Source organism: Malaclemys terrapin, chromosome 9 (genome assembly GCF_027887155.1).
Source record: "Malaclemys terrapin pileata isolate rMalTer1 chromosome 9, rMalTer1.hap1, whole genome shotgun sequence".
Taxonomy (NCBI): domain Eukaryota; kingdom Metazoa; phylum Chordata; order Testudines; family Emydidae; genus Malaclemys; species Malaclemys terrapin.
In genome coordinates this window covers 44,111,114-44,134,695 of record NC_071513.1, presented here as the reverse complement: position 1 = coordinate 44,134,695, position 23,582 = coordinate 44,111,114, and the positions used below count along the sequence as shown (strand labels likewise).

At 53.9% G+C, this 23,582-nt stretch overlaps 1 protein-coding gene across 1 annotated transcript in view; it reads right to left on the bottom strand.

Moving 5' to 3' along the window:
* Nucleotides 1–1,154: 1,154 nt before the first annotated feature.
* Nucleotides 1,155–23,582, bottom strand: part of APLN (apelin) — a 61,887-nt gene continuing 39,459 nt past the window's right edge. Inside the window, exons 3-4 of the transcript XR_008446269.1 lie at nt 9,467–9,592; nt 1,155–6,361 (exon numbers count right to left, since the gene is read on the bottom strand). The gene's annotated coding sequence lies outside the window, so the exon portion shown is untranslated. The remainder of the gene's footprint in view (nt 6,362–9,466; nt 9,593–23,582) is intronic.

Below are 23,582 nucleotides of genomic sequence, written 5' to 3'. Positions count from 1 at the left end.
GAAAGACAGAACCCCCCAGGCCCCTCCCTGCAGGTAACATGGGATGGGGAGAACGTGGCAGCCCGGGGCTGGGCGGGGGTGGGTGGGAGGGTGTCACTCGGCAGGGGAGACATGTGGGGCAGTCATATGTCCTCCCCTTTAGCTTGGAGCTTGGTCCCACGCTGTTTAACATTTTTATCGATGACTTGGAAGAAGGCAAAAAATCATCACTGAGAGTTTGCAGATGATACAAACATTGGAGGAATGGTAAATAACGAAGAGGACAAGTCATTGATACAGAGCGGTCTGGATCACTTGGTAAACGAGGCGCAAGCAAACAATGTGTGTTTTAATATGGGCAAGTGCAAATATACATCGAGGAACAAAGAATGCAGGCCACACTTACTGGATGGGGAGCTCTATCCTGGGAAGCAGCGACTCTGAAAAAGACTTGCATGGTATCAGAGTAGTAGCTGTGTTAGTCTGTATCCACAAAAACAACGAGGAGTCTGGTGGCACCTTAAGAACTAACAGATTTATTTGGGGTTAAGCTTTCGTGGGTAAAAAACCCACTTCTTCAGATGCATGGAGTGAAAATTACAGATACAGGGATAAATATATATTGGCACATGTATAGGCGCTGACTTCCCGTTTTTCCCGTGGGTGCCCGACACCCCCCTCCCGCAGTCCCACCCCCACTCCACTCCTTCCATGAGGCCCCACTCCTGCCCTGCCTCTTCCCACCCCTTTCTCGCCCCCATTCCAACCCCTTCCCCAAAGTCCATGCCCCAAATCTGCCCCCACCCTGCCAACTCCTTCCCCAAATCCCCAGCCCGGCCCTGCCTCTTCCCCACCTCCTTCCCTGAGTGCACCACATTCCCGCTTCTCCCAACCCTCCCGGAGCATGCTAACGCTGCCAAACAGCACTGTCCGGGTGGGAAATGCTGGGAGGTAGGCAAAGAAGCGGAGATGCAGTGCGCTCAGGGTGGGAGGAGGAGGTGGGGTGGGGAGGTGAGGGGAGATTGGCTGCTGGTGGGTGCAGAGGACCCACTAATTTTTCCCCGTGGGTGCTCCAGCCCCAAAGCAGCTATGGAGTCGGCACCTATGGGCACATGAAGAGAAGGGAGTTACCTTACAAGTGGAGAACCAATGTTGAAGGCCAATTTAATCAGGGTGGATGTGGTCCATTCCCAATAATTGATGAGGAGGTGTCAATACCAAGAGAGGGAAAATTGCTTTTGTAGTGAGCCAGCCACTCCCAGTCCCTATTCAAGCCCAAATTGACAGTGTTAAGTTTGCAAATGAATTGTAACTCTGCAGTTTCTCTTTGAAGTCTGTTTTTGACGTTTTTTTGTTGAAGAATGGCTACTTTTAAATCTGTTATTGGGTGTCCAGGGAGATTGAAGTGTTCTCCTACTGGCTTTTGTATGTCACCATTCCTGATGTCTGATTTGTGTCCATTTATCCTTTTATGAAGAGACTGTCCGGTTTGGCCAATGTACATGGCAGAGGGGCATTGCTGGCACATGATGGCATATATCACATTAGTAGATGTGCAGGTGAATGAGTCTTTGATGGTGTGGCTGGTGTGGTTGGGTCCTATGATGGCTTTGCTAGAGTAGATATGGGGACAGAGTAGGCAACGGGGTTTGTTACAGGGATTGGTTCCTAGGTTAGTGTTTCTGTGGTGTAGTGTGTAATTGCTGGTGAGTATTTGCTTCAGCTGGGAGGCTGTCTGTAAGCGAGGACTGGCCTGCCTCCCAAGGCCTGTGAGAGTGAGGGATCATTTTCCAGAATAGGTTGTAGATCGTTGATGATGCACTGGAGAGGTTTTAGCTGGGGGCTGTACGTGATGGCCAGTAGTGTTCTGTTATTTTCCTTGTTGGGCCTGTCCTGTAGTAGGTGACTTCTGGGTACCTGTCTCTCTCTGTCAATCTGTTTCCCCACTTCCGCAGGTGGATACTGTAGTTTTAAGTATCAGGGGGTATTATTATTGGGAGTGGACTACATCCACCCTGATTGAATTGGCCCTGTCAACACTGGTTCTTCACTTGTGAAGTAACTCCCTGCTCTCCATGTGTCAGTATATAATGCCTGCATCTGTAACTTTCACTCTATGCATCCGAAGAAGTGAGGTTTTTACTCACGAAAGCTTATGCCCAAATAAATCTGTTAGTCTTTAAGGTGCCTTGTAGTTTTAAGAATGCTTGATAGAGATCATATAGGTGTTTGTCTCTATCTGAGGGATAGGAGCAAATGTGGTTATATCTTAGGGCTTGGCTATAGACAAAGCAATTTTCCCTCTCTTGGTATTGACACTTCCTCATCAATTACTGGAAATGGACCACACCCACATCCACCCTGACTAAATTGGACTTCAATATTGGTTCTCCACTTGTAAGGTAACTCCCTTCTCTTCATGTGCCAATATATATTTATCCCTGTATCTGTAATTTGTTTCTTTGGATACAGACTAACTACCCCTCTGATACTTGGTACCATGCAAGACACTGAATTTAGCCATATGAAGTGGAGGATTGGGCCAAAAGAAATCTGATGAGATTCAACAAGGACAAGTGCAGAGTCCTGCACTTAGGACAGAAGAATCCCATGCACTGCTACAGACTAGGGACTAAATGGCTAGGCAGCAGTTCTGCAGAAAAGGACCTACGGGTTACAGTGGACGAGAAGCTGGATATGAGTCAACAATGTGCCCTTGTTGCCAAGAAGCCTAATGGTATTTGGGGCTGTATAAGTAGGAGCATTGCCAGCAGATCGAAGAACGTGATCATTCCCCTCTATTTGGCATTGGTGAGGCCTCATCTGGAGTACTGTGTCCAGTTTTGGGCCCCACACTACAAGAAGGATGTGGAAAAATTGGAAAGAGTTCAGCAGAAGGCAACAAAAATTATTAGGGGACTGGAGCACATGACTTATGAGGAGAGGCTGAGGGAACTGGGATTGTTTAGTCTGCAGAAGAGAAGAATGAGGGGGGATTTGATAGCTGCTTTCAACTACCTGAAAGGGGGTTCCAAAGAGGATGGATCTAGACTGTTCTCAGTGGTAGCAGATCACAGAACAAGGAGTAATGGTCTCAAGTTGCAGTGGGGGAGGTTTAGGTTGGATATTAGGAAAAACTTTTTTACTAGGAGGGTGGTGAAGCACTAGAATGGGATACCTAGGGAGGTGGTGGAATCTCCTCCCTTAGAGGCTTTTAAGGTCAGGCTTGACAAAGCCCGGGCTGGGATGATTTAGTTGGGGATTGGTCCTGCTTTGAGCAGGGGGTTGGACTAGATGACATCCTGAGGTTCCTTCCAATCCTGATATTCTATGATTCTATGAAGTGGAAATCCATCAACTTCATGAAAAAACTCGCACAGATACAGAGAGACATCATCTTCCTCTCCAAGTGCAAACAGATGGACATCATATCAAATGGACTGAAGGTAAAAAATCCATTTCAATCGACATACTACACTGACTATGGTGAGAGATTGTGCCACACACTCTCAAAGAAACTGAGGAATCCTCTGATCAGCATGTTGTACAGCAAACAGGAGAAGATCAAGAATGACCTCTCAAAACTGGAGACTCTCATACAAAACCAACCTTCCACACAAACTTCCACGTGGCTGGACTTTACAAAAACAAGACAAGCCATTTACAATGCACACTACTTCTCTACAGAGGAAAAAGGACAGTAAACTATCTAAACTCCTACATGCCACAGGGGGCTACAACAGTGGTACCCTTAACTTACCCAACAATATTGTTAATCTATCCAACCACACACTTAGCCCGGCAGAAGAGTCTGTCCTATCTCAGGGACTCCCTTTCTGCCCCACCACCCCCACTCACTTGATACAGTTCTGAGGTGATCTGGAAGCCTACTTTTGCCGTCTCCAACTCAAAAAATATTTTCAACACACCACTGAACAGAGCACTGACCTACAGAAACCCTCCTACCAACACTACAAGAGGAAGAATTCTGTGTGGACTCCTGACAGTCGAAATTACAGACTGGACTTCTACACAGAGTGGTTCCGCAGATGTGCACAGGCTGAAATTGTGAACAAACAGCATCACTTGCCCCATAACCTCAGCTGTACAAAACACAATGCCATCCACAGCCTCAGAAACAACTCTGACATTATAATCAAAGGGGCCAACAAAGGAGGTGCTGTAGTCATCATGAACAGGTCAGATTATGAACAGGAGGTTGTCAGGCAACTCTCCAACACCACATTCTACAGGCCACTGTCCTCCGATCCCACTGAGGAGTACCAAAAGAAACAAAAGCATCTGCTCAAGAAACTCCCTGCTACAGCATGGGAACAAATCTACACAGACACACCCTTAGAGCCCCAACCAGGGGTATTCTATCTGCTACCCAAGATCCATAAACCTGGAAATCCTGGACGCCCCATCATCTCAGGCATTGGCACTCTTACAGCAGGATTATCTGGCTATTTGGACTCTCTCCTCAGACCCTATGCTACCAGCACTCCTAGCTATCTTCGAGACACCGCTGACTTCCTGAGAAAACTACAATGCATTGGTGATCTTCCTGAAAACACTGTCCTGGCCACCATGGATGTAGAATCTCTTTACACCAATATTCCACACGAGGATGGACTACAAGCTGTCAGGAACAGTATACCTGATGAGGCCACGGCACACCTGGTGGCTGAACTTTGTGACTTTGTCCTCACTCACAACTATTTCAGATTTGGGGACAACTTAAACCTTCAAGTCAGTGGCACTGCTATGGGTACCCGCATGGCCCCACAGTATGCCACAGTATTTTTTTTTCTAGCTGCTTTCACGTCTCCTATAAGCCAGGTTGTTTGTTTTTTTCACTTGTGTAGCTCTCTTTCTTGCTTGGGGAGTTTTGGCTTTTTGGACATCTAGTACAACGTTCTTATACAACTCCAAAATAGCACTCACAATTTTCTGATTAAATCCTTTCTCCCAGCTCATTTGACTCATCACTGTTTTCAGCTTTGTGAAACTGGCCCTTTTAAGTGTAGATATAATTATACTGGTTTGGACATTATTCTGTTTGCACATGACAAATGCAAGTCATGATCACTGGCACCGAAGCAATGATCAATAAGCCCAAGATGCTGCTCCTTAATAATAAAATAAAATAATAATAAGACCCAGCTCTTATCTAGTGGTTTTCATCACTAGACCTCAAAGTGTTTTACCAAGGTCAGTAACATTATCCCCATTTTACCAATAGGGAAACCGAGGCAGAGAGCAGGGCAGTGACTTTCCCAAGGTCACCCAGCGGGCCAGTTGTTTAGCCAGGAATCCTCCTTCTCTGGTTTCCACTCCAATGCCTCCCATTACATGATTCCCAAGCAATCAATCACCCCAGGAATGTGCCCCCTTCCCCCGAGCTCACAGCTCACGGCTGACCCCACATGCCTCAAATAGCGTGTGATGCAGCACGTGTCTGGTGGGATGGGGCCCCGTGGGCCCAGAGGACGCAGCCCTGCTGGCTTCTATCTGGAAGGGTGTCTCTGATGCAACACCAGCTGTGACGCCCCCCCACAGTCAGTGCACGGAGGGGGTTTCTCTCTGTGCGGCTCCAGAGAGTGCCCACTACTTCGCTTGCTCTCCAGTTGGGATTCCCAGTGTGTGAGGACTCTAGAGTTGGAGACAAAATCCTGTCATCATCTGGGATAAAGAGGCCATCTGGGCACGAACCGTCCCCCGCTGGTGGGAGACAGGGAACCTCGGGAATAGGAACCGATAACCACTGCTCTTAGGGCACAAACCCCACAACATCCATCTGCCATGGGGAGGAGATGGGAGAGGACAGGTAGGAAAGGGAATAGTGAAGGGAAGGCGAAAGAGTCGGGGGTAGCTGCAGGGGTCTCTCTCTCTCTTTGGATCCCTAAGATCCTTTCTGGCTCAGTCACTAGCCACTAGGCAGGATGCAGGATTCTCCAGAGGAAGTTCTCTGGCCTGGGTGATTGAGGAGACCAGACTGGATGGGCGTAATGGTCCCTTCTGGTCTCAGGACTCTACGTTTATGTTTTACGGCTCCAGAAATCTCTGGTACTCAGGGGACAAATCCCCCCAGGCAGAAAGGGGCTGCTCAGAGCCAAGGCAAACACTGCACATCTCCAGTTGAGACCTGCCTCTGCAGAGCTCACAAAAGAAGGCAGAGCTGGGGGCGTTCATGCCACTTTCCCACGGTCCCAACATTTCATTTCACTCGTTGATGGGTTCAGAGGTGATTTATCCCATTGCTCACCTGTGTAGATGCCTCTTAGGATCTCTGGTTCCTCAAGACCCTGGGCAGCTGCGACAAAGGGCTCCTCTCCTCGCTCCAGGCAGGAGATGATTTCAGGTTTGTGAATGGGAATCCCTGCACATGGGAAAGTCAACAGGTAAGGTCCCAGCCTGCCAAATGTCTCAGCATTCATTGTTCCATTGTTTTAACCCCAGCCACCCTTCCTGTGCTCACAAGGACGTGGGATCCGCACAGCTGGGGAAATACCACAGAAGCCTTTTGGGGGGGCGAAGTGTCTGTGAGGGGAGTTGACGTCCCCTGTTAAGACATCAGCGCCTCTGTTAAATGCCAGTGGACCCTCTATCTCCAACTCAGAGGGCTAAATACAATCCCTGCACGGCCACTACTGTCCCTCCCCCTACCCCCCACCCTCCCACATAAGGTACGACTGGGGGGGGCACAAGCTAAAGGGAGGACATGTGACCACAAAACGTGTCTCCCCTGCCGAGTCACCGCCCCCGCCCAGCCCCAGGCCGCCACGTTCTCCCCACCCCATGTTACCTGCAGGGAGGGAGGGGCCTGGGGGGGGGTCTGTCTTTTTCTCCCTGTGCCTCCCCCCCCCAAGCAAGTTTGACCCATTCTCCCTGGTAGCCGGGCAGGGAGCGGGACAGAGCCGCTTCTGCCTGAGAGAGTCTGGCTGGGAGGCAGCCTGGGCTCGGCTGCCAGCAGGAGGGAGTGGGGCTCCGGCTCGTTCAACCCCTGTATCTGCAACCAGGAGCAGGGTTGAGTGAGCCAGAGTGTCTTTCCCCGCTTCCCCCCAGCATGCTTCTGGCTCGCTCGGCCCCTGTCCCTGGCAAGTGAGCTGGGCCATGCTGGGGGGACTGGGGCCGAGTGAGCTAGAGTCCTGCTCCCCACCTGGCTGCCAGGGAGAGCAGCCAATGTATCCAAAGGTATGGGGGGAGGTGCAGGGAGAGAAGGCAGGCCAATCTGGGGGGGCCACTTGACCTCCCCATGCCCTCCCCCCCCACCGCATCACCTCTGGGATGCAGACTTGAGCTGGGAAACGCTTGGACCAGGGATGGGTAAACTATGGCCCGGGGGCCACATCCGACCCTTCAGACATTTTAATCCAGCCCTCAAGCTCCCACTGGGTAATGGGGTCTGGGGCTTTCTCCACTCTGTGCATATCATGGCTCCATGCAGCTCCCGGAAGCAGCGGCATGTCCCCCCTCCGGCTCCTACACATAGGGGCAGCCAGGGGGCTCCGCATGCTGCCCCGCCCCAAGCACTGCCCCCCGCAGCTCCCATTGGCTGGCCATGCCTCCGTGTAGGAGCCGAATGGGGGACATGCAGCTGCTTCCAGGAGCTGTTTGAGATAAGCACCACCTGGAGTCTGGACCCCTGACCCACTCCCGCACCTCAACCCGCTGCCCCAGCCCTGATCCCCCTCCAAACCCATCGGTCACAGCACCGAGCACCCTCCTGCACCCCCAAGCCCTCATACCCAGCCCCACCCTAGAGCCCGCACCCCCAGCTGGAGCCCTCATCCCCCCACCCCTGCACCCCAACCCCCTGCCCCAGCCTGGAGCACTGTCCCACACCCTGAACTTAATTTTGGCCCCACCCCAGAGCCCACACCCCGAGTCAGAGCCCTCACCCCCTCCCGCACATCAACCCCCAATTTTGTGAGCATTCATGGCCCGCCATACAATTTCCATACCCAGATGTGGCCCTCAGGCCAAAAGATTTGCCCAGCCCTGGCTTGGACAATGGAATCGAGAGCTAACCTGGCTGCACAGCAACCAGACACGACAGTGTTAACCCCGAGCGATCAGCTGTGTTAGCGCTGCAGTGTGTACACTGACTCCCTGTAGCAGGGACACTCATTCACTCCCTGTAAAGAGACACAGTCCAGGAGTGCAGGGACCCCTCATCGCTAGACTGGATCCTGAAACCAGAGATAAGGCCTACCGAGAAAAGGGGATCTCAGAGTTAAACAGGCCCCAAGTGTTCAGGGCCATTCCCTGCAGGAATTAACCAGAATTCCCCCATCCATCCATCCATCCCAGAGTGAGCGCTTCCCCTTATGCCCAAATAAATTTGTTAGTCTGTAAGGTGCCACAAGGACTCCTCGTTGTTTTCGCTTCCCCTCTGACTCACAGCTTTACACTGCAACCCTAAACATTCTCTTTGGGTTTCCATGGCAACCACTGCCCAGGACGTTCAGAAACCCTGGTCCCAGGATACAGGGCACTTTTCCATGTGAGTGTGACTGGCCCCTGTCCGAGGGTCAGGGTATCTCCACCCCACCCTGAGAGGCTTTATGACTCTGGCACAGAGCAAGTGTTTATTCCCTAGCTCCCCACCCCACCCAAAAACACAGCTAGAGACTTTCTGAATAGTGCAGTAGGCAAGAAACTCAGAAGGCTCCTCTTCCAAGCAGAGTGCTGTGCTCTGGGGACACTAATGAGATTATAATCCACCCTCCAGCTGCCTGGCTTCCGCCAGGCACCTGAAGGGGTCAGGAAGGATTTTTCCCCCACTCCCCCTGCTCAACTGTAATCTAGGGAATTTTTCCATCTTCCTCTGGAGCATCAGAGATCTGGCCACAGCTAGAGATGGGATCTTGGTTGGGGTGGGCTGGTGGTTTGAGGTGGTCCAGAGAATCCTCTCTCTAGATGCCCAGCTGGTCCCTCACTCACAAGCCCAGGGTCATACCGATACTGGATGTGGGGTTGGGAAGGAATCTTCCCCTTTGTCAGAGTGGCAGGAACCATTGAGGTTTTTCACCTTCCGCTGCAGCATGGGGCGAGGGTCGCCTGGTCGGATCACCCGTAACCAATTCCCTGCCATTGCAGGGGCCTTGGGTGCTGGTGATGCCTGGATTGCTCCTGTTCTCTGTCTGTGATTCACAATAGTGCAATATCTCAAGGGCTTTAGTTTAACTGAAGTCACAGGGTTCAAAATAGGGGTATTGGGGTGACATGTCAGGGCCTGTGACACACAGGAAGTTAGACCGGACGATCTAATGATCCCATCTGCCCGTAAATGTTATGAAACTAGGGACGCTGGCCTGTCCCGTCTCCTGCTGGCGTGGCTCTGGGAGTGGGGGGATGACAGATTCTGGGGACTACAGAAGCTGAGCTCTAGGAAGTCTAAGGGATGACGAGAAAACTTGAGGCAAGGCCTGGACTCCCAGCCCTCGCAGCTTCTAACACATGAGGAGAAACAAGTCCTTACCCAGAGAGACCACGTTCCCATAGTTCTCCATCATTGTGTCTCGGTAGAACTCCCGCTGCCACTCACCCGGAAGGGCCCACTCTGCTGCTGCGAAGTGCACAGCTACATCTGCAATTGTACAGGAACCTGGAACAACAAATACCCCCTTCTCAGTGTCTGCCGCTCTCGGACCTTTCACGCTGCTCATCCACACACAGAGCACCAGGGGCTTGCACTGCGTGTGGGACTGGCCTGAGCCCCTCCAACGCCCACCCACACTGGGCCTGCCTGAGGCCCCCCTCTACCCTCTGCTCACAGGGCCGGCCCAAGACCTCCTGCTGCCTACCCCTGCGCGGCTGGCCCAGGCTCAGCCACTCTCCTGATCCCTTCCTCCTGTGCAGGGCTAGCATTGCTGCACATCCTCCCCTCCCCCTGCAGGTTTCTCTGTGGCCCACTAGGGATCACACTGCACTCTTTTGGCAAAAGTGGGCATTTGTCCCGTTTGCTCTTCCCAGCTGGTGCTCAGCTGGTGAGAGCAAACGGGACAAATGCCCACTTTTGCCTAAAACATCAGGCCAGCTGAGACAGGGCTTAAAAAAGGGACTGTCCCAGCCCAAACAGGATATATCGTCACCCTTTACATGAGTGAATCTTCTCCCCCAGCCTGGATCGCTGCAGATGCTAAAAGTGAGCTACCCAGCTGCTCCTGCCGGTTTCACGTCCCCTCCTCGTTCCCTTTGCTGCTGCTGCTTTCCTAACAGTCTTCCTGGCTGCCTTTTCAATACAGCAGCCCCAAAATTGCTAGGTGGGCGCAGGCCTCTTTTGACACTGTGCTTTATGTTAGCAAAGGATCATCATCCTTATTTTTAGTGGACAGTCGTTATCCCCATCATTCAGTCTTCATCTTCTTCACCCTTCTCCTTTTCTGGGTTTGGGCATCATCTCCCCCACCACCCTGCAGGGCCTAGGGGGGCTGCCCAGCTATTAATCTAAGAACCATATTCTGACTCCCCCTCGGCACCTGCACAGGCCAGTAAAGGGATGTAAAGCGCCCCCCAGCCCCCTGCACAGGCTACCCATATTGCATGCGGTAGCCTCTTCGGGGCTGCTCCTTTCCCTCCTGCACAGGTGGGCAAGGGCACGGGCGGAGCCTTGGTTCTGCTCTCCCCCAGTGCACCAATCAGCACCACTGAGCCTCTGTGGAGGTGGAAGCCCCGAGATACTTAATTGGCCTCTCAGAGTTGGTAAGACAACTCCCACCTGTTTATGCTCTCTGTATGTGTGTATATATATCTCCTCAATATTTATTCCACTCTGTATGCATCTGAAGAAGTGGGCTGTAGTCCATGAAAGCTTATGCTCTAATAAATTTGTTAGTCTCTAAGGTGCTACAAGTACTCCTGTTCTTTTTGTGGAGGGGGAAGTAATCTGTGCCTGTGACAGGGATGGTGCAAATTGCTTCCCTATGGAGCAAGCTTCCCTGCAAGGACTATAGTGAGACTCAGATGTGCTGCCCCTTGCTCAAGTCTTGTGGCAAAGTCACAATTTTGCCTTATACTAGGAATCTATACAGCATTCACCATCCCTATAGTCATAGGCATGTGCAGCACATTTCATTAGGGTGTGCACCCAGAGAATTTTTTTTTTTAAAGGCAAACATCATAAAGGTTGGGGTGTGGGAGGGCGTGCGGGGTGTGGGAGGGGGTGCTGTGTGCAGGAAGGGGCTCAGGGCAAGGGATTGGGACAGAGGAGGGGTGTGGCGTGTATGAAGGGGCTCAGGAAGGGGGTTAGGGTTTAGGAGGGGTGCGGGGTGCGGCAGGGGACTCAGGGCAGGGGGCTGAGGTTCAGGAGGGGTGCAGTGTGCAGGAAGGGGCTCAGGGCAAGGGATTGGGGCAGAGGAGGGGTGTGGGGTGTATGAGGGGGCTCAGGAAGGGGGTTGGGGTTTAGGAGGGGTGCGGGGTGCGGCAGGGGGCTCAGGGCAGGGGGCTGAGGTTCAGGAGGGGTGCAGTGTGCAGGAAGGGGCTCAGGGCAAGGGATTGGGGCAGAGGAGGGGTGTGGGGTGTATGAGGGGGCTCAGGAAGGGGGTTGGGGTTTAGGAGGGGTGCGGGGTGCGGCAGGGGGTTCAGGGCAGGGGGCTGAGGTTCAGGAGGGGTGCAGTGTGCAGGAAGGGGCTCAGGGCAAGGGATTGTGTCAGAGGAAGGGTGTGGGGTGTATGAGGGGGCTCAGGGAAGGGGGTTGGGGTGCAGGAGGGGTGCGGAGTGCAGGAGGGGGCTCAGGGCAGGGGATTGGGGTGCAGGGTGTGGCAGGGGCTCAGGGCAGGGAGTTGTGGGGCAGGGGGATGGGGTGAGAGATGCAGGCAGGGGACTCAGGGCAGGGAGTTGCGGGGCAGGGGGCTCAGGGCAGGGGGTTGGGGTGAGAGGTGCAGGCAGGGGGCTCAGGACAGGGAGTTGGGGTGCAGGAGGGTAGGCTGTTTGCACGCAGGCCCGGGGCTGGGGATCTGGGCTCCCCCGTCCGGGCAGGCAGGCTCGGGGGCCGGGCAGAGGGGGCCGGGCTGGGCGCTTGGGGCCAGGCCGGGCAGAGGCAGCCGGGGTGAATCGCAGAGGGGCCGGGCTGCTCCCAGGGCTGGACTCAAGGCTGAGGGTGCCGGGCCGGAGCCCCCGTATAGCGCCGGGGAGCTGAGCTCACAGCCAGGCTGCAGGGGGGCCTGTGGGCCGGGCTCACCCCCTGCTCCGGGCCTGCTGGCTCCTGGGTCCCACTTAAGGTGGGCTGGACTCAGGGGTGGCCTGACCCCCCCGGGTGGTGCCCGGGCCCCCGGCCAGCGCGGGGAGCCGTAGGCGGGTTTGGGGCCCTGGGCGCTGGAGGGGGGGCAGCTGCCTTGGGGAGGGGAGGCTGTGGCAGCACCCCCGCAGGCCACCTTAAGCGGCTGTGTTGGTGCTGCCGGGTGGGAGGCTGGCAGTGAGCACATGGGGCTGTTAAAGCAGCCAGCCCGGCCCTGGGGAAGGGGAGCCCGGCTCAACAGGGTGCAAGCAGGGGGCTCAGGGCAGGGAGGAGGGGTGCAGGAGGGGTTCGGGCTCCGGCCCTGCCCTGCGCCGCTTACCCGCAGCGGCACGCTCCCTGCCTGCCAGTGCCCCATGCCTCACCGCTCACCACATCCCCACGCAGCCCCGGGGAGGGGCGGCACAGGGCTCTGCACGCTGCCCTTGCCATGCCTCCAGGTACCTCCCCTGAAGCTCCCATTGGGCGCGGTTCCCCGTTCCCGGCCAATGGGAGCTTCGGGAGCCGGTGCCTGGAGCAACCCCCTGGCCCCAGAGACATTGTGCCCTGATGGCTGCTTCTGAAAGCAGCACGGGGCCTGCGGCACCACGGGGGCAAATCCTGCGGGCCGGATTCAAAGCACTGAGGGGCCAGATCTGGATCCGGCCCATGGGCATTAGGGTGTGCCCGAGCATTAGGGTGTGCCCGGGCACACCCGGCACACCCTGTGCGCACGCCTATGCCTATAGTATATCTGGCACCGCCCCCATCTGCAGCAGTCACCAAATTGCCCCCTTCTGGTGAAAACCCCACAGAAGAGGGTAGGGAGACTTCAGTGGCTCCATAGATAGTGATTCAGTGGATTTCCGGCACAGCTGATGTGGGAGATGTGCATAACACACCTATTGTCTGGGCTCCCACGCTGCTCCTGGATTGCACTCGATGGTTGGGAGGCTGCTGATCTTCTGCCTGGGGACGGAGCTAGGTGGAACGATCAGCCTCTTGTCTTTAAACAAATCGGTGCCAAATCAGCTAGGGCCAAATCTTTATGTAGGTCCTTACTCAACCTTCCCTGCTAATTCAGGGTATGTCTACACTGACATTGCCATAGCTATGCCAGCCTAATCTTGTAGTGTAGGCACAGCCTACACCAAGAGAAGGGGTTTTCTGTTGATGTAGGAACACACACCCACACCCAAGCATGGGGAGCTAGGTTGATGGAAGTTGCATCTACACTGATGGAAGCATTCTTCTGTTGACATAATTGCGCTTACATCAAGAGTTATTTCAGCACAGTTTCAGCCCCATGAGTGTGGATTTCTCACACCCCTGACCAACATAATTAAATTGACCTAATTTTTCAGCATAGACCAGGTCTTACATGTGCAACCTAAACCAATACATGCCAGATTTAAATTGATGGAAGAGTGTCCACACACACAGCTGAATCTGTATAACTAAATCAGTTTAACATCACACCTATATGTAAGCAGAGTCAGGATGAGCTCTACCCTGACATCTGGTGGTGAATTATGGCGAGTGTGGAAAAGAACTCCAGGGGCTGATCTGGTTTGCATAGGCACACCCACTCGCCTGGCATGAAACAACAGCAACTCAAAGTGGTTACTTTGGCTGGTGTGGGATCCCCAGTTTCTCTATTATTGGGGCAGGAAGAATAAAGTTTTGTTACCCTGATTCTGTGAATCAAGGCTAGTGGAACTGTTGTATGACAGAAGGACTGAGTGAGTCCTTCACCATTACCTAAGTAGCACTTGCTTGACAAGGGGCATGGGTTACAAAACCCAGTGAATTGAGAGAGGAGGGGGATAGGTATTTATATCTGATGGTATGGGCCCTCTTTGAGAGTTTGAAACACCAATTGCACTATCTCCTCTCTCCACTGTTGAATGTCAGAGCTAACTTTGATTCTATTAGGAGTCTAGTTACAGCTGCTGAGCTGAATTCACTTTGGGCCAATGGTGTATTAGCACTGGGGCTCACCTACTATGAGCTGAAATTGCTAAGAGCTGAAATCACAAAAGAGCTAAAGTTATTAAGAGCTGAGATCACTGAGACTGTGTTAACTAGTGGGGGAGCCTGAAGCTATATTGCTAAGCGGCTGGCGGAGCAGTTAGCCGAGTGGAGCCTCACGCGGACGGTTGGAGCGGAGCTGAGCGATCGCTGAGCAGGGCGGAGCGGCTGGAGAAGCAGCGAGCAGAGCAGAGCCTTGTGGGAGCGGCCCAAGGAACAGCTGAAGTGGAGCAGAACTGAGCGGCTCACAGGTCGGTGAGCAGAGCGGAGCAGCTGCCAGAGCAGTTCGTGGATGGTGGGAGCGGCTCACGGGACAGCTGGTGGAGTGGAGTGGAGCGGCTCGTGCAGAAGGCTGCGGCGGAACCCCACGGAGAGGCAGCCAGTCGGCCTCGGATCACGTAAGGTGCCCCTTAACACCCTGCGTGCCTCCCCCCCCCCCGCTTGAACTCTGGGGCTGCACTGACCAGGGACAGAGACTTTGGGGGGTTGTTGGACTTTTGGGACTTTGGTGATTCTTGGGTTGCTGGTTTCAAGAACCAAAGAGAAAGGACACAGCCCAATTTGCTGGGGTGGGTTTTTGCTCATGAAGCCTGTTTGTGTTGTTTTTCCAATTTAATGCTGATGTCGTTTACCTCATGTTATTAAACATTTTCTGTTACACTCAGACTCCGTGCTTGCGAGAGGGGAAGTATTGCCTCCTAGAGGTGCCCAGGGGGTGGTATGTAATTGTCCCAGGTCACTGGGTGGGGGCTCGAGCCAGTTTTGCATTGCGTTATTGAAACGGAACCCCTAGATACAGAACCCGGCCCTTGTTGCTGCCAACTTAGATGGGCAGAAGGGTTACATATAGTTAAACTGATGCAACTTCTGTGTGTGGACAAGCCTTTAGAGCCAGATCCTCATCTGGTGTAAATCAGCACAGCTGTCTTCATTGGAGTTATGCTCATTTACACCAGCTGAGGATCTGTACCTTATTGTGTAACCAAATATAATTCATTAGTTATCAAACATTTTATTAAATAACCTGGGGGAGAGTTTCAAAAGCAACTGTGATGGGGTATACCAGGCTCAGAGGGCCCCCTGCTGGTGGCTTCAGGATCCTACCACAGCCCTTCCCCAAAAAGGAGCAGTGGAGCTGTGGCCTAGAGAGGCTGCAGGGAGCAGCCAATCAGGGCCTAGCAGGCACATACTAAAGGAGCTGTAGTCAAGAGCAGGCATTAGTTACTGCTGGGAGCCAGAGAAGTAAAGATGGTGTTTATGGTTGGTGGTACCAGGGGAGTAAAAGATGCTCCTGGCAGGGTGCTGGGATGTGTTGTAGGAGCAGCAGTGATCTGTATGCTCTGTATGACTATGCTATGTAATGTAATGTAATGTATAACCTGTATGCTCAAAAGGTCTGTTATACTCCCCCTCCCCCCCCCATACTTTTGTCTCCTCTCCCTCTCTAAATACCTGTAAAGTGGCTTTCCCGCTCCCCCTCCCTCCTGGAATGCTTGTGGGATAAATGGGCTGGTTAAACAGTTGGAAAATCAGAAGAGCTCCCAGGTAGACAAGGTGCCCTGGCGACAGTAGTTTGTAATTGTCACCCCTCGCCCCCGGAGCAGAGCGGTGGCTCGGCTGTGGCAGAGTCATTCCCCGGGCTGCCGCTGCTTGCGGAGAAAAGATGCCGCTGAAGAGAGAAAAACCATGAGAAAAAAACATCCCTCCCCTCCCCCCCTTTTCCTTCCTTGTCCACCTCCTCCGCTGGCACCAGCTGGGCTTCAGAGCTACCAGGAGCTCTGCCCACCAGATTGTGGCTTTTGTGCTATTCTGTCAAGGTCTCCTTGGATGTCTTGATGTGAGAAAACTGAAAGCTTGGAAACCCTGTTAACTTCCAAGTGACAGGTGCCTATTGTAGTGCTGCATGCTTGGTTTCCAGCCAATGGTTCCCTTATTTCTTGGTGGCATATTAATTATTATTATTATTAAGTCCAGTAGGGCCTAGAAGCCTCACGTGAAGTCAGGCTGTGCTAGAAGCTGTACATATAGAGTACAAAGAGTTTACAGAGGGTGGACGAAAGGAGGTATCCCTATGATTTGGGGTATATTTACACTGGAAAAGGGAGGTGTAATTTCTGGCTTGTGTAGACATACTTGTGCTAGTGCTGATCAAGCTAGTGTGCTAAAAATAGAAATGGAGCCACAGTGGTGCAAGGAGCTAGCCATCCTGAGTGTGATCCCACCTGAGACCCTTGATAAGCACTCAGGTGACTAGCCCCTCCTGGTGCTCATGCTGTCACACTTCTATTTTTAGCACTCTAGTTTGATCTGAGCTAGCACCAGTATGTCTCATCCAGCTGGGCATGATGCCTCCAGCTCCAATGTAGATGTACCTACAGATGGAGAACAGAGGCACAGTCAGACTAAGTGACTTGTTCAAAAGTCACCCAGGGAGTCACTGGCAGAGCTGGGAATTGAACGCATGTTTCCTGCTTCCATACAGTTGGATTGCTTCACCTGGAGGTCTCAGGACAGTAATAGGCTGATTAGGCATCAGCTGGAGTATTGTGTCCAGCTCTGAGCACCACATTTCAGGAAGGATGTGGACAAATTGGAGAAAGTCCAGAGAAGAGCAACAAAAATTATTCAAGATCTAGAAAACTTGAGCTATGAGGGAAGATTGAAAACATTGGATTTGTTTAGTCTGGAAAAGAGAAGACTGAGAGGGGACATGAGAACAGTTTTCAGGTACATAAAAGGTTGTTACAAGGAGGAGAGAGAAAAGTTGTTCTTCTTAACCTCAGAGGCTAGGACAAGAAGCAATGGACTTACATTGCAGCAAGTGAGGTTTAGGTTGGATATTAGGAAAAAGTTCCTAACTGTCAGGGTGGGTAAGCACTGGAATAAATTGCCCAGGAAGGTTGTGGAATCATCATCACTGGAGATTTTTAATAAAGGTTAGACAAACACCTGTCAAGGATGGTCTAGATAATACTTAGTCCTGCCACGAGTGCAGGGGACTGGACTAGACCTCCTGAGGTCCCTTCCAGTCCTATGATTCTACTGTTGTAAATGTCCTGTGTCCCATGAGCATGAGCCATTAAAGAGCTGCATGTTAATGTAGTGCATTGTGATGGTGTCACATAATGACTGTGCCCCAGGACACACAATAGTGTCCTGCAGTGAGGCATCATCACAACTAACAATGCAAACAATGCAACACAGTATCATGGTGCCCTGGCTATCATGCCAGCAGGATACCAGTACTTGCCATTGATGCACTTCATGCGTTGTGCTTTATAGAATACATCCGTACAGACAGAGAGACCATTCATCCCAGCCTGAAATACAGCTGCTTCTGGGGTGGAACTTGGCAGCCAATTTGCACCACAACAGTGTGACAGAGGCGACAAAGTGAAAAATGTCTTCGGGGGCGGTAGCGACGGCCGAGCCCTGGGCCCTTTAAACTGCTACTGGAGCCCCTAGCTGCCGCTGCTACCCCGACGGGGCCAGGGGAGCTGCCTCTGACCACCCCATCCCCGCCCCTTCCGGAGGCCAGAGCCGGCTCCAACCCAGCCCCATACTGGTAAGTCCCTATTTCTACTTTCACCCCTGCATACTCCTGGAGGGACGGAGTCCACCTCAGGATCTTGGCATTGCCCCTTTAATCTGGTGCAGCCATGGCAGGGTGAGTGGTCAGTGTACACAATGAAGTGGTGCCCAAAGTGATCCAGCTGCAGCATTTAAAAAGCCCACCCCAGGACCAGGCATTCCTTTTCTATGGCTGTATAGCTCTGCTCCCAGGGCAGCAGCTTCCTGCTCAGGTACATGATGGGTGTTTCTCCCGCTTTGCATCAGCGTGCATCGGCACCACACCCAGCCCTGTGTCTGGGGCATTGGTGAACACCATAAAGGGCTTGTCAAAGTCTGGGTTTTCCAGCACCGGGCTCTTGACCAGATCCTCCTTCAGTGTGCAGAGAGTCCCCGAGAGCTCTCTGGCACTGCCTGGTCCAGACCAGCTTGTCTGGCTTACCCTTCTTGCATAACTCAGTGATGGGAGCTGACACAGAGCTAAAGTGGGGCACAAACCTCGGGTAGTGCCCCGTCATCTCAGTAAAGGACTGGGCCTGTTTATTAGTCTGGGGAGCAGGCCAATCTCTGAACACCTCCACCTTGGTCGGCTGTGGGGAGAGGGGTGGGGGGCATCATCTGGGAAGGGGGGCGGGATGGATCCAGTTTGGGGGCTGGCAGGGGGTGCTGTTAGCTGGGGAGGGGGGCAGGGGAGTGCTATCATCTGGGGAGAGTGGCGGGATGTATCCTGTTTGGGGCCAGGGGGCGCCGTCATCTGGGGAGTGGGGCAGAACATGTCCAATTTGGGGGAGGGGACGGGGGATGCCGTACTCTGGGGAGGGAGGCAGGACAGGTCCAATTTGGGGGAGGGAGCGGGGGGGTGTCTTCATCTGGGGAGGGGGGCAGGTGGGTGCCTTCGTTTGGGGAGATGGGTGGGACTTGTCCAGTTTGGGGGAGGGGCGGGGGGGGGCTGTCATCTGGGATGGGGGGAGGGCACGGGGGGGGCGCTGTAGTCTGGGGAGGGGGCAGGATGGGATCAGTTTGGGAGCAGGGGGTGCCACCATCAGGGGTGGGGGGCCAGACGGGTCCAGTTTGGGGGATGGGGTGGGTGGGTGGGCACCAAAGTTTGGGAAGGAGGGCAGGACAGGTCCAATTTTGTGGGAGGGAGTGGGGGGTGCCATCGCCTGGGGATGGGGGCGGGATGGATCCTGTTTGGGGCGGGGAGCACCGTTGTCTGTGTAGGGGGGCGGGACGAGTCTAGTTTGGAGGAGGGGGCGGGAGGGGAGAGGACAGCTGGATACGTTCAGTTTGGGGAAGGGCGCGTGGGGTCACCATCGCTGGGGAGGGTGGTTCCCCCCCCTCAGAGCCCACCCTGGGGGACCAGACATGCACAATCTCTCCCACTCCAGAGCCCAGCTGTGGGGACCCCCATCCCAGCCATGTGCCCCCCTAGCCCCCAGAGCCCAACCATGGGGGCTTCCTGGCCCAGATACACACAAACACACACACATACCCCAGAGCCCAGCCACGCTCTCCCTTGCCCAGATACTCACCACCCTACCCCCCAGAGCCTAGCTTTGGCCCCCTTAGCCCAGACACCCTCGCCCCTACCCTCAGAGCCCAGGGATCCAGAGGGAGAAACAACCTGATGCTGGGTCCCAAGCTTGCACGGCATTTCCTGCTCGCTGTCTCCTTCCCTCAGGGCATGCAGGGAACTGCAGGTGCGAGGAACCCTCTGCTCCACTCCCCGCTCTCCCCCCGCCCAGCAGTGTCTTCGATCTATTTGTGTGGGGGAAAGAAATTTCTGCACACACAACGTTAATTTCTGCAAAATTCTGCATTGTGCAGGGTCACAGAATTCACTCAGGAGTAGATCTCAGAGGAGGCTGCTAGCTGAGCTAGGAATAGGAGCCAGAGGTCCTGCATTCCTCTCCCATGCTCTAACCACCAGGCTGTGCTGCCACCTTATGGTAACTGTAACACAAGTGCTCCCGACTAGAGAAACCTCAGCAAGCTGAGAGCAGCTCCCTTCAGCCTCTCCCAGTCCGAGCCTTCAGGGTGCCAAGCATACAAGCCCTGCCATACCCACCCTGAGACACGCCAGCTTTAAACCCAGGGCCCCGCCAGGCCCGTCACCTGCCAGGGACTAGGACAGCGAAGTATGCTAGCACCAGTGCAGAGCTGTGCACACACCCTGGCTGCAAGCCCTCCCCAGAGTGAACGCCTCCCACCTCCTGCTGAGCCTCCACTGCAGGGCAAGGCCTGGGCCCAGCTGGCCTGTCTGCACAGTCTGCTCCGGGCTGGCCACGCTGTCCCCCACTCATCTCCCGCAGGCTGAGCCAGTACTCAGTGCAGCTCAGCCCCTCAGTCCTACTCTGCCGTGTTAGCCCCTCAGCCCCGCAAGCGCGAAGGGCTGAGTGAGACCTAGGAAGAGTGCGTGTGGAGTTGCAATAGGTGACCCCTTATCTCTCAGTACTGCGCTAACACCCCAGCCTGATGCCAGGGGGCGCTCTGCTGCCTTGCTGATGGGCTGGAGGCACAGGGCTCTGAACACAATCTCTCAGGACTCTCTGTAGGGCCAGGGACCAGACAGAGCAAACATATCCTCGCTCATCAGTCCCCAGCCGGGTCTGGCACTGTTGCTCTGGGCTCTGTCAGGGGCTGCAATTCCTGGTCCGCTCCAGAGGCAGCTGCATTTCAGGGGCGGGGGAGTGTCAGGTTGTAACCCCACTACGGTCCACTGTGGCTGGAGAAAGCAGCTTTTAGGCTGAGCTGATTGGGGGAAGTGGCTGCAGCTGGGGCCACGCCCCAAACAGACTCAGCTGGCCCTATAAAGGCCAGGGCAGCCAAAAACTCAGCAGTCTCTCTTTGCACTCAAAGAGAAGGGCCTGGCTGCAGCAAGTTAGGGAGGCCTGGCCTGACTAGCCCCAGGCTGCAGCCTAGTGGAAGGCCAAGAGGTACTGGGGGTTGTAGAGGGTAGCCCAGTGCCAGGGCCGGCTTTAGGAAGTGCGGGGCCCAATTTGAACATTTTCGGTGGGGCCCCAGCAGGGATGACTTAAAAAAAAAATTCATGTAAAAAATAGCCTTTCATTTCTTAGCAACCGGTTCCCTATAAAAAGTTCTGATTTAAGGGATGTGCCACAGTATGTATTTTTTGTACCAATAGGATTACCATATGTCCATATTTTCCATAATCCCGGACGGCGATTTAAGAACCAAAAAGCCTGACATGTCCGGGAAAATACGGATGTATGTTAACCCTACCTAAAGTTCTTTTTTTAAAAAGATGGGCCTGAACTAGAAATGAGCTCCGTTTCACGTGTGTGGGTCCCCACCACTCCCTGGGGGTGTGCACATGTGTGGGTCTCAGCTGCTCCCTGCCCCCCCTCATTGAAGCTTCCGAGAAAGGTGTGCAGGGTTACTGCCCTGGGAAGTGCAGGGCACCACTGGACATGGGGCTGGCTGGAGGCAGGGCAGGGCTGATTGGAGGTAGGATCTGGCTGCAGGCAGGGCAAGGGGTGCGGGGCTGGCTGGAGACGGGTGTGTGCGGTGGGCTGGCTGGCTTCAGGCAGGGCCGCAGGGGTGTGTGGCATGGGTTGGCAGGGCTGGAGACAGAGGAGTGCGGGACTGGCTGGCTTCAGGCAAGGGGGTGCGGCAGGGGTTGGCTGGAGACAGGGCAGAGGGTGTGGGGCTGGCTACAGGCAGGGCAGGGGGTGCAGGGCTGGTGCGGGCAGGGGTGTGTGGGGGGCTGGCTGGCTTCAGGCAGGGTTGCAGGGGGGTGCGGCAGGGGCTGGCTGTGGGCAGGGAGTGCAGGGCTGGCTGCAGGCAGCGGCAGGGCGGGGGTGCAGGGCTGGTGCGGGCAGGGGGTGTGGCAGGGGCTGGCTGCAGGCAGGGGATGCGGGGCTGGCTGGAGACAGGGCAGGGGGTGTGGGGCTGGAGGCAGGGTAGGGGGTGCAGCAGGGGCTGGCTGCAGGCAGGGTGAGTGCCCCCTCCTCCCTCCCCCACCGGGGTAGCAGCAGCAGCCCGGGGCTTGGGGGCTATTTAAAGGGCCCTGGGCTCCCCTGCTTCCACTGCCCCAGCCCTGTATATAGCCAAGGGAGCCCTGGGGAAGCGGTGGGGCTCCAGCAGCTATTTAAAGGGCCAGGGTGGTAGAAGCAACGGGAGCCCCGGACTTTTTAAATAGCCCCCAGAGCTCCAGCAGTGGGGCTCTGGTGGGAATTTAAAGGGCCTGGGGCTCAAGCCCCTGCTGGGAGCCCCAGGCCCTTTAAATTGCCCCCTGGGGAAGCCGGGCCACCCTGGTACCGGGGCTTGGGCGCCGTGCCCGATTCAGGGGAATTGGTTGAATTGGCCTAAAGCCGGCCCTGCCCAGTGCTAGGCTAAGGCAGCAGGTCCAAACCCACCTTGCCAGTGATGAGTGGCCTATACTGCAGTCTCCCCCAGGGAGTGGGGGCTAGTTGGTGACTGGTAGTGGCCTAGTGCTGAGGCAAGGTGGGGATAGTGGGTGGGGGTTTGTTATACCAATAAAAACTAGCAGGATCTTATTAAAGGGGACAAGATAAAGATGCCATATTTATTATGATAACAATTTGATTTGTGACAATAACTAATATCTTAATCCTTATACACACACACACACACACACATTATACCTAATACCTATATACACACACACCCCAGATGTTCTGCAGCTGCTGCATAGTTACCAGTCCTGCTTGGGTTTGTAGCTTGTGGTGGCTAACTGGCCAGGAAAGCCGGGCACAAGGACGAACTGGGTCTCTGTTAGGCATGCACTGATGCCCTTCCATGTTGGCAGCAGAATGTTACCCTCCTCCAAAGTTTTCCATCTCACCCATCCTTTTTGTAGGCTTTAGTTTGAATCCAGAGTCTATAGGTTTTGCTGTGTCACGCTGCCTCCAGGTTTGGTGATTGATCACCCGTCAATTGCAGACATGACTTTCAGACTCGGACTGGGCTTTGATCTTCCTTTTATTGTACCTTTTCTTTTTAGGGTGGATTCTTCTTACTTTGTTAGGGCTCTTGTCTGCATCTTCAGCTCTTGGTGTTTGAACTCAATTTAATCAGGACAGGCTGGGGCTGGAGGTTGATTCCATCATCCATACATACCCCATTCACACATCTAAACTAATAAGATTACAGCAGGGTTTGCAAAAATGAAGGTTGCAGCAAGCCCTTACAAAATGGAGTAAGCATTTTAAAATGGGGTTTGAATTACAATATGGCAAACAGTGAACAGAAGTTACACTGTAGGCAAGTGTAATAAATGGTGAACAGAAGTTACAATACTGAAACAGTGCAAGTCTCAGGGCTTGTCTATACTTACCGCGCTGGTTCGGCGGCAGGCAATCGAACTTCTGGGTTCGATTTATCGCGTCTAGTCTGGACGCGATAAATCGAACTCAGAAGTGCTCCCCGTCGACTCCGGTAATCCTGCTCGCCGCGAGGAGTACGCGGAGTCGACGGGGGAGCCTGCCTGCCGGGTCTGGACGGGGGTAAGTTCGAACTAAGGTATGTCGACTTCAGCTACGTTATTCACGTAGCTGAAGTTGCGTACCTTAGTTCGATTTGGGGGTTTAGTGTAGACCAAGCCTCAGTGATTTAAGCAGGAATTGGATTGATAGTGAAACTTACAAAGGCAGCTGACTGAACAGCTATGGCTCTTAACAAGCATCTTAATTGTTAATTAGCCAGTTATTGGGGTAACTGGTTTTATGAATGAATATTGTTTCATTCATAAAACTTTACTTATGAAGTTACATTAATAAAGTGAACAATTAAAAACAAT